The following is a 15,310-nucleotide window of genomic DNA, read 5'->3' on the forward strand; positions in this document are numbered from 1 at the left end:
GGGGTTGATTTGTCATCGAGCAATGGTAGGTGGGGAAAGGGTTAAGTTCTCCATCTTCTGCCATTCCGCTGTTTTAAATTTCACTCCCCTGAGGTGGCTTTTCTTATTTTAAGAAAATGGTGTTGGGGTTTAGTTACATGCATTTGCCTATTTCTTTCTGAGGCTGATTCCCTTTGGATTGCAGCATTTCTTCCAATTTGTTGCATGTCCCCTTTTTCATTGTGACCTGAACCTTTCTCTACAGCTGTCCCTAGTAGGTTCATTCTGATCTAAACAAATATACGTACACAACACAAGTGCAGTCACAGGTATTGCAATTGATTCATATGCTGTCTATGCAGAAGACTAGGCTTTCTGGGTGATCTGTTCACAAATGAATCAGCTTTTCCATATGTGTCTTCCCTGTGTAGTTATTGTAATTTAAAATGAATGCTTTCAAACTGCTGTTAAATTTAAATTATTCCATCTAAGTATTGCTTTCTAGTTTTCCATCTCAGCAGACACTGTTCCATTGAATAGCAAAATGGACACTGGATCAGGGTAGTTAGAGACAGAAAAGCCCTATTAGGCTAGAGTCCATCACCCAATAAGTGCAGGATGTAATACCTTGACAGAAGCCATATCAGATATTAAATTGATATAGTACATAAGCACTTCACATTAACTGCAATTATAAAGAAAGGGGACAGCCAGGGAGTGAATTTTTCATTGGAATAATAGCTTAGTAATCCTGAGAGCAAGAGGCAATATCCAATAGATTAGTACACGAAAGAGTCTATAAAAATATACTAGAGACGAGCAACTTTTTTTAAAAAATTAGCACTTAAGGTTTCATTGGAAATGCATCATATGCAAGAGGGCTGTACCTTATTTGTGGATTTTATTTATGTGTAATGTATATCAACATGGCAGATGATAATTCTCACTGCCACCCATATTGCACTTCTGTAATTTTTTTGTGAAGTATAAGTTTACAAAGGACAATTATTTAGATGCTTTGGGAATGATTTATTTATTCGTATCTCAACTTACACTCATAACCTTACAATAGATGTCCAAGTGTAATAACTCACAAACAAGCTGCAGTACTATTGATGTGATTTGTTAAATGGTGCCTTTACCCTGACTGATTTCTGAGATACCCTGCCACCAAAATACTGGAGAATGTAACTGCCAGAAGGATTTTGAAGTCCCTATCCATCCAGTACTTGCTACTGCCTAGATGTCAGGTATACAATGTGAGATGTAATCGGGGCCTTGCAGTTTAAGATCTCAACATGCCATATATTGCAGGATTAGATTGGAATGAAAAAAGTCCCTTCTTGCCTCTCAGTTGATGTGAGTTGATATGAAATCAAGCTCTTCCCCTGGACCAGATCACCTCTCTCTCATTCTCAACTAAAATAACATTTGATTAAATACCTGGATCTTCCAAACATGGAAGTAGTAAGTCTTGGCTTCATCCTCATTTAGGTGCTGAGGACACTTAAGACAGGGGCCAGTGGTGGCCAGGTGATACCATTGCTTCACGTACCCCATGGTAGTATGTATGTGTAAGATATATGGAACACATTTCAATAATCCAACCTGGATATGACTAGGATGTGGCAGTGGCTATCTGCTTTCTGCAGGAAAGAAAACAAGTTAACCAGTCTAAACTATGCAAAAGCACTCTTGGTTATAGCCACTACTTAGGCATCCAGGATCACTCCCTATCTGCAAACCTGGTTTATGAAGAGGAATATAAACCTGCTAAAAACAGGATATGCACCTAATCCCAAATCAATTTTCTTACTATCCTACAACACTTCTATTTTGTCTAGATTAAGTATCTTCTTGTTCACTCACATCCAGTTCACTGTTTTCAGATATCAGTTCCAGTTCTCTGCTGCTACCTAAAATATGATAATAAGGATGTTCATCCATGTGGCATCAAATGATACCATCAGACACAGCTTTAAATGTACTGCAAATTACTCTGCATAGGAAAATAGATAGAGATATAGACAGACCTTGGAGCACAGGTGGTGTTTTTCATCACTCCTTCCAGCTGAAGGTTGTGGCTTAGGAAGAGAGAGAATACTGGAAGTGAATGACTGGCTACTCTGATGCTGTCATCTGGAAATGTTTGGTTTCTTGGACCATGGTCTACACTTCTGTGATGAAGGACTTCTCGAAGGATATGGGTTGCACCTTACAAGGACTGGGAAGTAAGCATTTGGCAAGTCTTGCACACCTGATCAGGAGAGCTTTAAACTAAATCTTTCAAGGGAGGACAATGAAAGTAGACAGCATGATGCCAAATACTGGGGACAGGAGTGTGACAAAGGTGTAGTTATCCACTAATATACAAGAAAAAAACTAAGAAAGCAGTTAGGCTGTACAACCCATAGGGCTGGATGCAGATTTACTTATACTTAAGAGAAGACCCATTGAAATCACTATGGGGTTCTTCCAGGGGGCAAGGCTTAGGGGGAGAGTGGGGAGAGTGGCCACCCTTCCCCCCACAGGCGAGTCCCAACACCCAGGCTGCCCTGCATCCCTACTGCTATCTCTGATCTCAGGCTGGAGATAGCAGTGGGGATAAGGGTGCTGGGAATCACCCATGTGCAGGGAAGAACAGACACTTTCCCTGGCATGGGCAAGTCCCGACACCCAGGCTGGCCTGCACCCCTGCTGCTATCTCTCCTCTGGGATTGGATATAGCAGTGGAGATGAGGGGCAGTGAGACTCACCCTAATGGAGAAGAGCGCCTGCTCTCCCGGGCCCAGGCAAGTCAGGCTCAGGCCACCCCACATCCCCGCTGTTTTCTCTGACTTCAGAACAGAGAGAGCAGTGGGGGGATGCCCTCCACGGAGATTCTATCGGGGTGGGGCTTGGAGCCCAAACCCGCCTCCTGGAGGAACCCCAGTCAGGCTGCTTGAGCCAGATTGGTCTGGCCCGCAAGCCAGATTAGCTCGGATTGGGTTGGCCTGCAAATCAGGTTATGCACCCCTGATTTATGAACTGACATTAAAGTTGTACACCACCACTCTTACCTTCTCTCACATACCCAGAAGAACTAGGGTACAACTTTGCTTTGTTCTCACATTAGCCCTTTCACGTATTAAGTTAGGGTAGCCTGATGCACAGGACTCCTGCTCCTTTAATAGTTGTGTAGAAGAGGGATTACTAAAAGTGCAGAAGCCTTGTCCTCTTTTGTATCTGGCTGGTTATGTTATGATGAAATCATGTAAAAAAGACAGTAAAATTGCGCCTACTGTCTTTGTTGTTCCCCACACATACATGTGTGCTCAGAGTAACTTGTGACAGAGGAACTCATGTAACTTGTGACATGAACAAATGGAAGCGTGCAGACTGGAAAGTCTGGAAAGTTTCTCCACTTTCATGACAAGTTTACAAATCTTTGTGTGCGTGTGTTTTGAACACACTTTTACAAAATCGAGACAATACCTGAAATATTATATTCAACCTTAGACAATATTAAAATCTGGCCACTTACATTAATTTCTTGTAGATTCTGTTACAGACCAGAAAAACAAGATTTCTGTCTCCAACTTCTATGGACAAATAGACACAATGATAAAGAACTTTGTCAAAGTTATTCCTATAATGCAAGAGAACAGTCAGTTTACCCAAGAAACCACAGCAACTTCCTTGCTGAAAAGTTTTGAATTTCAGCATTCTGGAGCTGCAGCAGAAATCATAAATTTGGATATTGAGCTGGGGAGCTGCAGCTGCCTTGGAGATAATTGATTTCCTCCCTGAAATAATTTAGAAGTGTTCACTTCAGAGAACATCTTTCTGATTATTGACTCTTTATTATTCGTTGTTTACAGAATTATGGCTAGAGCTATGAATGTCACAGTTCTCTCAAATTTTGGCACCTTTCCTTGGGGGTTTGTTTTTCTGCCAAGGTGGCTTTAATAATCTTGTGCTTGCAAAGAAAATCTTGTCACTCCTCTCTCCCACCCCTAGAGAACTAAAAATGCTGGCACCTTTTTGTACAAGGCTGACCTTTCCAGTTGGTTGTTTTATCAGCCCATGCCTCAATCTTTGCTCTCCTGTCATCTAAAAAGGATGCTCTGAAAGAGCTGGATCAATTACAATAATCTTTGTGGAACTGCCTTCTTGCAAGGAAAGGAATATTTACAGGTGACTCCAATATTGTAGCAAATATATGGAAGATTGCTTGTGCCCTTGACTACATGTTACTTGTTCTGTGCAGGGTGTGTGCATTTCCATCACGGAATAAATTCTGACACTGCCATGTATTCCGAAATGTGGAGAGCAAGGTATGATTGCACCATGAGCATAAGGTCTCTTAGGCCAGACACAGAATTCTGCCAGCAATAATACCCAATCCTGGGGGACGGCATTCATTTGGAGCTTTTCCCCTGCAGTAATGCAGCTTGGAAGGTATGATCCTGTGTGAGTGGGCAATTGCAGGTCAATGGAACATCATCTGTGCTTCCAGCCAGGTGTCTGGTAACCCAGGCCACCTACTGCACACAGCTTACTCATGCTGTTGGCAAGAATAGGCTGTACACTGCCACAGCCATCAATAGACACCTAGGCCCAACAAGGGGGACAGGCTGGGTCAGTCAAAGGACTATGGTGGCTAATTTCAGTGCTAGTCTTGTACATTACTTGTGATTCATCAAGACAAATGCAGCTATCTACGTCTGGCAGCCCCAGGGTCTCAATAAAATTGTAGATTTGATGAAACTGAAAAGGATTGCCAAGCATACATGGCTGGTGGGCTGCATTCAGCTTGATAGTTTTCCAATTGTGCTGGCCCAGTCTGTCAGTTAAGATGTTTGAAGTACTGGATTCAGGAAATCCCACCTCTACTCAGGGCTGGCTCAAGACATTTTGCTGCCCAAAGTAGCTGTTAGGTGCAATATGAGTGGTGTATGCAAACCAAGATCATGTACAATACCATGAAGAATGTTGAGGTGCAACTCATGCCATATCTGATCAGAGAGGTGCACTTTGATGACTACTGGAATATTGCGTGGATTATGGGATGCAAACCTTTCAGTCGTATGCTGTTTTATTGGTGCTCCTAAAAACATTCCTGGCCCTGCCTCCACCATAGCATCACAGTGTGACTTGGGCAAATCTTTCAGTGCTGAATACAAATAGTAGTGACCTCTTGACCAGAGTTGTTATGAGGGCAAGCAAAACAACTTTAGTGCACTTTGTTAAAATGCTGTGCATGGAATAAGTACCTTGGAAGATTATGTTGATAAGAACTGGCAGTGCTGAATTTTGTTGGAATGTCTGCAGTTAACAATGGTGCAGAAGAATTTCAGAAATGTAGTGTCGGGAGCGCCCTAGCGACCTCTTTCAGTACACTCCAATAGCCAACTGAAGACACAGACGAAAGGATTCTTTTCAAGGCTTTAATCCTTTTACAACTTAATGACTTTTTCAGATGCTAATCACCAGCGACTAAGCAATGAACAGCAGAGTAGCCTATGCTCTGGGTAGGCAGTTGGTCCCCGTTTGAAGGAGATTCACTTGAAGACCCTGAACTTATGGGCTAGGGAGAGATCCTCCCTCTTCCCCTTGGGTCCACGGGACGCGGCCGTTGCTTGCGCGCCAAATGGGCGCTATGCCTTCTTTCCGTGCCCTCCATCACTTGTCACTCTCTGCGTCAAGCATCTAGCAAGCCCCCCTCCCATACTTTCTCACTGCCAGGGTCACTATCTCAGGAATGCCGGCAGGAGGAATCTCTGCCAGCTGCTGTGCCTGTGAGAGATGAGCTGGCTCCTCTCCCACGGATTGCTGATCCTCCTCAGAATCAGAACTGCTCTGGGGTTCTATCGGCTCAGTTTCCACCCTGACATGTAGGCAGGTTTGGAAAGAAACCCTTCCAGTTCAGTTACCCTCAAGCCATTATGACCCAATCCTGGCCTACCTCTAAGTTTCAGTTTGACTTGTAGGGTTTATAGCCAATCGTCTCTTCTGCCAGTTTCCTTCCTCTCACCATTTCCAAAATTAGCAAATTGTGAGCTGAGGGGAAGAGAAGTGAGAAAATGGTAGCCAAAGAGATGAAGGTCTGTTTCTAATCTGTTCCTCGTTCTCTGCAACCAAGAGTTCTAAGCATGCTTGGAGCATGCATGGCTGACTTTGGAAGTCTAGTTTGTTGCTTTGTTCCTGGAGGACAAACTGACCAGGAGGAATAAAAAAAAGTCAATACTTCCTAGAGTTCCTTTTGGCAGTGTAGGTTGTGAACAAAGAATGAGGAGCAGCTTAGAAACAATCTCTCAGATCTCTTTTCCCCTCTTCTGTACCTCACAACTCAGTAAATGTGGGAAGAGGGGGAAATGGGAGCTCTTTCAGACTTACTTCTGACTCAACAAAAACACAGCTCATTGTCGTTGCCTGCCAGCCCTGGGCAGGCCTCCTGGGTAAAGGAGATAAAGAAAGAGGGTTGTCAGGCACCTTATAAGCATACATGACTGGTAGACTGTGCTCAGGTTGGTAGGTCCTGTTGTGGTGGCCCAGTCTAGCTGATAAGATGTTAGAGAGTACTGGGTTTTCTATGCAGAACTTTGGCCCCACAAAAGGCTTGGAAAGACCATTAAGATGGGCAGGTTTTATCTATCACCATGTGGCAGGAATTTGAAGTCAAAAGCAAACTTCTAACATTTTAATTAAACATCCTTACTCTGTTCAGGAAAAAATACATTGCTGAGGTATGGTTTGCACAGCATTACTCTTTTGTATAGAGTGGCCATTTATGCATTGCCCCCAGAGAGGAATTGCATCACCAAAAAAAGAGGACACCAATTTGCATACCATGTGCATATACAGCTTTATATGTTACAGGTGCAAATTTAGAAAGAATTCCTACAATTTAAATAGAAATACAATACCTCTCAGGTGACCTGTGTGCCTGCTCATTCTTCTTTTCAGGTGCTAAGTGTTGAAGAAAAACTTCCAGGCTCCTGGCTCTTCTTTCTTATGGTTCTTTGGTTTTAAACCAGATTTAGACTGGACAGCCTATTAAATAGCAGACACTTTCAAACAGAGGTCTGTCTCCTGCCAGCTCTTCAACATAGAAGAATGTCCTCTGTAAAGTAGGGCACCTGGCCACCCTACGTTCTGTTTCTTCAGTTAAGTATAGTAGTTCCCTGGAAGTTTGCTTCATCACTCAACCATTTCTGACAGGTCTAATATTTTCCTCATATTAAGGTTAAATTTTCCCTTGCTGCATCTTAAGCCCATTATAGCTTGTTTTGTGCTTGTGCTTTCATTTCACTAATGAAAGTAATTGGTCCATGTCTTTGGTGTAACAGCACTTTACATATCTTAAGACAGTCATGCTTCTCTTTGGTCGTCTTTCCCCTAGAATAAACAGGCTCCCATCTCTTAACCTTGTTTCTTCAGAATTCTTATTTACTAACTCCATCACCATTTCTGTTGCTCTCATCTGAACCCTCTCCAGTTTTTCTGTCCCTGTCACTAAAATGTGGTGCCCCACATAGCATGCAGCTCTCCAAAAGAGGCCTGCTGATGCCAAGTCAAATATAAAAAGTCAAACCCCGTCACCAGCTGTACAGGCTCATTGCCAAATGGAACAGAATAATTACCTCACTTATTGTCGTTTTTATAAGAAGATATGTCACTATTAAGGCAAACCATTGTGGCATTGTACTGTTGGTCTGTATTCATTTTATCTGTCTTTAGTGGACGTGTGGGGAAGTATCCAACAGAGCTGCTCCTCCTCCATGGCTTCTAAAAGTAACCCCAGAAACACTTGTTTCCAGAATGAGGCAGGTCAGCAAAGCTCACAGAATTACTTTTAGAAGTGCAAAAGCCTCATTGCCCAAATGATCGCTCCTGCAAGTGCATGGGCACAATAGGGTACTACCCATTCATTCTGACTAATTTTGGGGAAAGTAGCCATGCAAACCCTCTATAGTCAATTGAAGGGCTAATAAATTATGCCAGGTGAAGTAGATTCCTCTTTTTACCTCAGAATCTTCTGCAGCTGAAAGCCCACATAGGGTGCAATCCTATGTCCCCTAGACAGCATCTGGGGGATATAGGATATTTTGGTTTCTGAGATCTGAGGTCAGAACCAGGGTTCTGACCTCAGAGCCCAGAAATCACACTCCCTGCCCCCTCCACCTCATAGCTGGCACGGTTCTTCCCACACTGGCTGTGTCTCTGTGCTCGGAAATGGAGTGCAGAGACAGTGAAAAGGGGGAGACCCCAGGGGCAAGGAGGGAACAAGACTGTGGAAGCTGCATTACATAGCTTCCTATGTGCGTCCCAGCCTCCTTCCCTCTCCATCCCAGAAACCTCGCCTAGATGGGTAAAATTGCACACCTAGGGAAAATGCGGGGTGGCCAGAGCACGGAGACAAGGATTGCCTCCATGCTCCAGGTGCCCTGCATTGGATACTTGGCAGTCTCTGACTTCGGAGGCTGTAGACTATCAAGATAGGATTGCGCCCTCCACCAGCATACCTGGGAGTACATCCCATTAACCTCAGTTGGAACTACCTCTGAGTAGATGTTGCACTGCATGGCTGAAATCCTATGCTCATTTACCTAAGAGTAAGCCCCACTAAACATAGGGAGACTTACTTCTGAACAAACAAGCATAGGATTGGGCTGTGAGATTTTTTTTTAACAACCTATACTATTATGAGAGATTGTTCCTTTCCAGCGTGGACTTCTGCATCTGTTTTCAGAGACCTGCATGCAATGATGCACTGCTACATTGTTTGCCATCCTACACTTCAAAGGGTATAATCTGCAAGGCAAAAGATTTCTCTAAAGATTGATGCCTGCAATTAACAGGATTGCTTCAACAGGGTGTAACTACAACAGATTGAAAATGGAGCCTGCCACTGTGCCAATGGCTGGCTGACGATCCTGCTGTGCCAGTGGAAGGAGAAGAATTTCTTTGCCAGCTCTGGGTAAAGGAGTTCCTGCTGTGACAGCAGATCTCGCTTGTGTGCTTGATTTAATGTCCCCAATTACCATATCTTTGTAATTATGATCCGTGTCTGATGAGGATGGTGGAACCTTTAAGGCCTTGAGCAGAAGATCTCAGTCTTATAAGGATATAATGTCTTCCATTGATCTTCCCATTTTAATGTTTCATCAACTCTGCAAACAATTGATCATTCCTTGAATAAAAACTGTAGCATAACTGTATGCCAACACTTGTGATTCATTTTCACTTAGCTAATCAAAATTTTGTTCCACAAGACCCTGATGATGTTCAAGATGCTTTGTAGGAGGTATTGCCTCAATTGAAGCTGGCTGCCTCAGATGGCATATTTCTTGCAGCCTTATCAAAATACAAGACATGCATTATTAATCATACTATCTTCTCTCAAATGTCTTATCAGGTGGTCCACCAAGCTGTCTCACTACAGTGTTTGCCAGTTAATAAGAAATCCTATGTAATGTTTTAAAAAACCACAACATAATGCAGATACACATCTGAACCTATGTTTGTGTATTAATCTAAGCCCAATGGACAGGCTGGATGAGTACATTGGTACATTGCTTCTTGTATAATACTGAAGATTTTCTTACTAGCCACCCAACAATTCTCTCATAGTTTGTCACAGATTACAATTTTTAGAACACTTGTTTCACTTCCCTGAACATTATGAGCAAAAATACCAACCTAAGCACTTTCACTTAAGCTGAATTTAGAAAACAATTGCCTCTCTTGTCCAGCTACATGATGGCATATAGTTCTAGTAGATTTTCCAGGCTGCCATTTCCCTTCAACATGGATAGGTTAAAGAAATAGAATGAAGAATGAATGAATGAGGAAGCTTTATTGTGAAAATGTATATTGAGACTGGAGTAAGTGTGACACGTGCCATTAAAATTTCCAAGCATAAAGGTTTCACTTATTTGGCTGCTATATGGCAAGAGATTTTCAAAACAAGTCCTGTTATCACATTGGCATCTCCCAGCTATCTCAACTGAAGGATCAACACTCACCCGGGTTAGAACTCCTGCCTGGCTGAACAACATTTCTGTCAATATCTCCTGCTTTGATATGCACCTATGTCCCTTAAGCACACTCAAAGCTTACCATGTGATGCTTCTGTAGGTCAGGTTACTGCATCACATGACTTGTGGCTCAGTTGACCACCTGACAGACACATGATACTCCTCAGCTCAAAATAAATGCTGCAACTGAACATTCCAAGCACTGAGGATTATGCTGTTTGCATGCAGTTATGTTACCATACTAACTTGGGTGAGATTAGCTATTGCAGATATGCTCTGCACAGGCAAGAATACAGCATGGTTTTAATATGAAAGGGTTGTGTTGGACTTGGATGAGTTACCTTCACCAGAAGAATAAAACAATGTTCACAGGGAGCTGTGCATGATGAGTTCCTTGTCAATCGCCATGTAGGATGGACCTCGGTCAGTCTGATGAAGCATTGACCAAGCTACATATTGACATTGTTAGAATCAATGTATAAGGGGACCTTTTAATTATTTTTCTATGTAGAGTGACTAACTTTTCTGCAAGGGATAAACTGATATAAGGCTGAATATGAGGAGCATGATGAAATAACGGTTATCTTTTTCAAAAGATTACTATCTAGTATCAACCTAGCCTATTTACTTTGGGGGAAGTCCTTGGTTTGAATAGTTAAGTGCAGGATGTGATATATATTTTTGAAGGTGTGGATAATAAAAATGAAGACCTATCTTCCTTGTCCTACCAAGAAGAATTGAGAGCAATGTGGGGTCTGCAAGGTTTTTGAAAAATTATCTTTCTCTGGTCTTGAAACTGGGTAATAAGTCCCATTTACCAGGATGGGCTGGCATTGGCTTAGTGCACTGATTCAACTGGACTTCCCATTAAGATCAGAGCTTTTCAATACTGAATGCAGAGCAAGATGTGCAAATTTGCTAATTGAGTTTGGATGACCCCCCAAGACAATAGCTTAGACTTTAAATCTACACAGTAACTATAGTCTTGTTAGGTTTTTAGAAGAATTCATTAGGTCTGAGCCTTCATCTATCCCTTACCTGCCACTTGGAAGTACTTCGAAATTATATTGGGATTTTGGGATTCCCAACTCCTTGTGGTCCAGAATATGTGATTTGTAAAAAAAAGAAAAAAAGAAAAGGGGGGGGGTTACCTACTGCTAAATGTAATTGTTTTTAGAAATGCCAGCAAACTAACCACTGAACTGAATCATTTTCATCAACTTCTGTGAAAATGATTATCAGGCATCAGTAGATTAGGCTTTATAAAAGGCTTTCTATGTTTTTTAAGAATAACCTACAGAAACATACTGATTTAAGGTTTGTTCTCATGACTGTTTTTGCATGGCAAAGTCAACCTTGATATTTTTTTTTTACAAAGGCTTTTTGTGTATTAAACTAACTATGTGACTTTTCAACACATATCAAAATTGTTAATCTCCACTGGGTTGAACACAGGATATGGAAAACTGTGTTAGGGTCACATGGTTTAAACTTAGAGTTGTTTGAGAGTGTCAGTGAGCATGTGGATAGAGTGATCTGGTAGACATTGACTGGGTTCGGATGACATAATAACCCACCATGGGCAGCTGGCCATGGTGGGTTGTCATGTCATCCGAACCTGGTGCATTCACCACTGGGTGACTTAATTTTTATGGACAAGCCACCCTGAGAACCCATGGCTTGGTTTAGGGTAGTTCATATCCATGGTGGGTTGTCATGTCATACAAACCCAGAAGAGAGCTTTTATTGTAGGTTGCCAGGACCGGTTACAGAGCTGCTTGGCAAGAATGGCAAAAAAGCCTTTGCTACTCTTCATGATCTTGCCAGTGCCACCTCCAGCTTTCTTAAAAATCAGTGCTTCTGGAGTATGCAAATGTGTTTGCAATTTTGTAATTTTTTTCCTGTTCTTTCACAAGAGTGCACTTTATGTGTAGTCCAATATGTGTAGTCTTGCCTGGTCAATTTCTTTGTAGGTTTCATCTGCCAAAGGGAGCACCAAAGTAGAGTAGGTAACATACAAGGAAATTGACAAGATGAGGCTGCATATAGGGTATTTACATACAGTTGTAAAACCGGGGGGGGGGGATAATAAAAAGAGAAAGGAGGTACCCAGCAGTGCAATTCAGAAGCACCAAAAATGGAGAGGGGGGAGGCGAATGGAGTTAGTGCACCAAAATTGGGCACACAGTATCTCCCCCTTGGCTATGTAATCCTCTCACTTTCAAGTGTTGAGCTGACAGTTCTCAATGTCCTCACCTTTTCAACACTTCCCCCAAGTCTCCAGAAAGTCCAGAAAGGGCCGTCATTAACTCCCCCCACCCTTTTTGTGGCTCCTTTTTGGAGCATAACTGCTGTGGTTACTGCGCTTCAGTGGATGTGAGCAAAACCCTGAGAAGGCGGCTGTATGTGACAGAGTGAATCGGGCCAGGTGGGGTGGGGTGTAAGTACTGCTGGGGCAGGCACCCCATTTGCTCCAACCCATTCAGCCACCCTCTAAGTGTTTTTTTTAAAAAAAAAAACTGTCAGGAATATTTGCGTACATTTAAAGCCTGAGAAGTACATGGAGGGGAAATTTGTGCTCCTGCAGTAACTGCTCTGGAAAAAAGTTTGTGAAAAGTAGTGGGGAGCCAATATCTCCCTTTTTTGGACTTGCTGGAGACTCGGGGAAGTGTTGAATGGGAGGAGGACACTTGACAAGAGAGCCAGTGTAGTGTAGTGGTGAGAGTGACGGACTGGGAGCCGGGAGATCCGGGTTGTAGTCCCCACTTGGCCATGGAAGCTCACTGGGTGACTTTGGGCCAGTCACAGACTCTCAGCCCAACCTACCTCACAGGGTTGTTGTTGTGAGGATACAACGGAGAGGAGGAGGATAATGTAAGCCGCCTTGGGTTCCTTGCAAGAGGAAAAAAGGTGGGATATAAATGCAATAATAAATAAATAAAATAAGTTCAATGCTTAAAACGAAGAGGATTACATTGCCAAGGGGGAGCTATTGTTCCTGCTCCCCCCCACACACACCTTTGGTTCACTTACTGCTCTCACCTCCGCCCCCCCCCCCCTTCAGTGCCTCTGAATTGCAGTACTGGGTCCCTCCTTGCTCTTATTATTTCTCCACTGGCCCTTCGCAACTGTGAGCAAATTAGCCTATATGCAGCCTCATCTTGTTAATTTCTTCATATGTTACCTACTCCACTTTAGCGCTCCCATTGACAGCAACGGGAGCGCTACATTGACCAGGCAAGACTACGCATAGCAGATAGGTGAAAATGTGCTCTTGTGCCCTTACGAAAGAACAGGGGGGAAAATTAAATATTGTGAACACATTTGTATACTCCCAAAGTACCAGGCAGAGCAAGGTGGGGAACAAAAAAGGAGTAGTGATCAGATCCGAGAGGGGGCTGGGGTGAGAAGACAAGATGGGTTCTGCTGCAAAGGCACACAGGATACGCACTGGAGCCAGCTGGAGGACTGAGGGGGAAGGAGGAGAAGAACAAGCCATGGCAAGCCTGACGGATTGTTGGGCGTACCGTGGGTTCATTGAACAACCAGCCCACCAAGTCCCTTACCAACGGCTTAGGAGTCATGAGGTAAGAGAACTGTTGGCTCTCTCTTATGGATCAGAAGCAGAGAGCAGGAACAAATAGTTGTCACAATGAAAGGATGTAAGAAGTGAGGTCCTCCAAGGATCTGTATTGGGAACAATGCTTTTCAACTTGTTCATAAATGATCTGGCATTGGGGTGAGCAATGAGGTGACTATGGCTGCTGATGATATCAAGTGGTAAAAATAAAAAGGAATGGCGAACTCAAAAATAATTTATCTAAATTGCATGACTGGGCAATAAAATGGCAACTGTGTTCAATATAAGTAAATCTAAAGTGATACACACTGGGGTAAGAACAACAACCTCATGGCTTCAAATATACACTGATGAGGTCTGAGCTGGTGGTGACCTGACCATGAAAGAGATCTTGGGGTCATGGTGGATAACTCAATGAAAACATCAATCCAGTGTGTGTCTGCCATGAAAAAGGTGAACTGCAATTGTGAATTGTTAGGGATCATTAGGAAAGGGATCAAAAATGAAACTGCCAATATTGTAATGCTTTATACAACTCTATTGTGTGACCACATTTGAAATACTGTGTACAGTCTTAGACATCCCTAATGCTATCCCAGATTATGGTTTTTGAACCCACCATTGGCAGACTTAGAAGTGGGTTGCCAGGCTACCAGTTCTTCAGTTGGGGGACATGTAAGATGCTAAAAGAAGTCTACATAAGATGGTCATATGTTCTTGAACAATAAGATAAAATACATGTTTCACTGCAGGGGAAAAAAAGTTTAGGCTGATCTAAGAAAGCAAAATATTCTGCACAGAAGGTACAGATGACACAGCACTCCAGGCCAAATGCCCTTTCAAAATACCTGCGTTTACAATATTTGGGGAGATCTGTACTTTCCCAAGCCAATGCTCCTGACTTCAACCAATTGCTTTGGCTTCAATTATTTCTAAACCACTGATGGGCCTTTCAATTAGTGCTGCTTGCATAATTCCACACAAGGGCTTCCAAAGCTGCCCATTACATGGCAAACATTCTTCCTGATTAAGCAGAGGAAGTAAGCACTTGATTGACTTTTGCTATAAATGCTGACATTCGGAGGCCAAAGATAAAATCCCTTTACGATCTTGAAAGTATCCAGGCTATCTTTACCAAAGATTTCCACTTCAAGGGAGGTGTTAGTGTAGCCTTGGATTAATGTATATGTCTTAAAGCCTTTGTCTAGTGCAACTCTCATCCTTTTCATGCCCACGCGGTGTAACCCAATGTTTTTCTAACATCCCAATATGATGTGCTGAATAATGAAATGTTTTAAAGCCACAGAAAAGTGCCCTCACACACTTTTCACAAACAGTTTTTAGTGTTTTGCAATGAAGTATAATCCCAGATATGGAGTATTTGGGGAGAAAGGCATTTCCATTTTCTGCACTTGTTTATGTAGCAAGTGGCAGAGAATGAAAGAACAGCGTCTGTGCTGGGTTTATTTTAGTCAAGCACGTTAACTGGAATTGAGGTTAATTGACCTTTATATAATGGATACACAGGACAGTACTTATGCTGTGCACATAGAGAGCAAGTTTATTTGAAAAGCAAATTACATTAATTGACATTCATTGTGCAGCTTTCTGTTGTTTATTGCTAGCTGCTCATGTGAATAGTTTGTTGGCGGTATAGATAGGACAAACATTTGTTTCTGATAAATAGGATTTTCAGTTGAGTAGGTTTTAATTAGATGAGTACTACCTG

This window comes from Heloderma suspectum, chromosome 3 (genome assembly GCF_057233095.1).
Source record: "Heloderma suspectum isolate Gila_16-S chromosome 3, 16-S_ref, whole genome shotgun sequence".
In the NCBI taxonomy this organism is placed as follows: Eukaryota; Metazoa; Chordata; class Lepidosauria; order Squamata; family Helodermatidae; genus Heloderma; species Heloderma suspectum.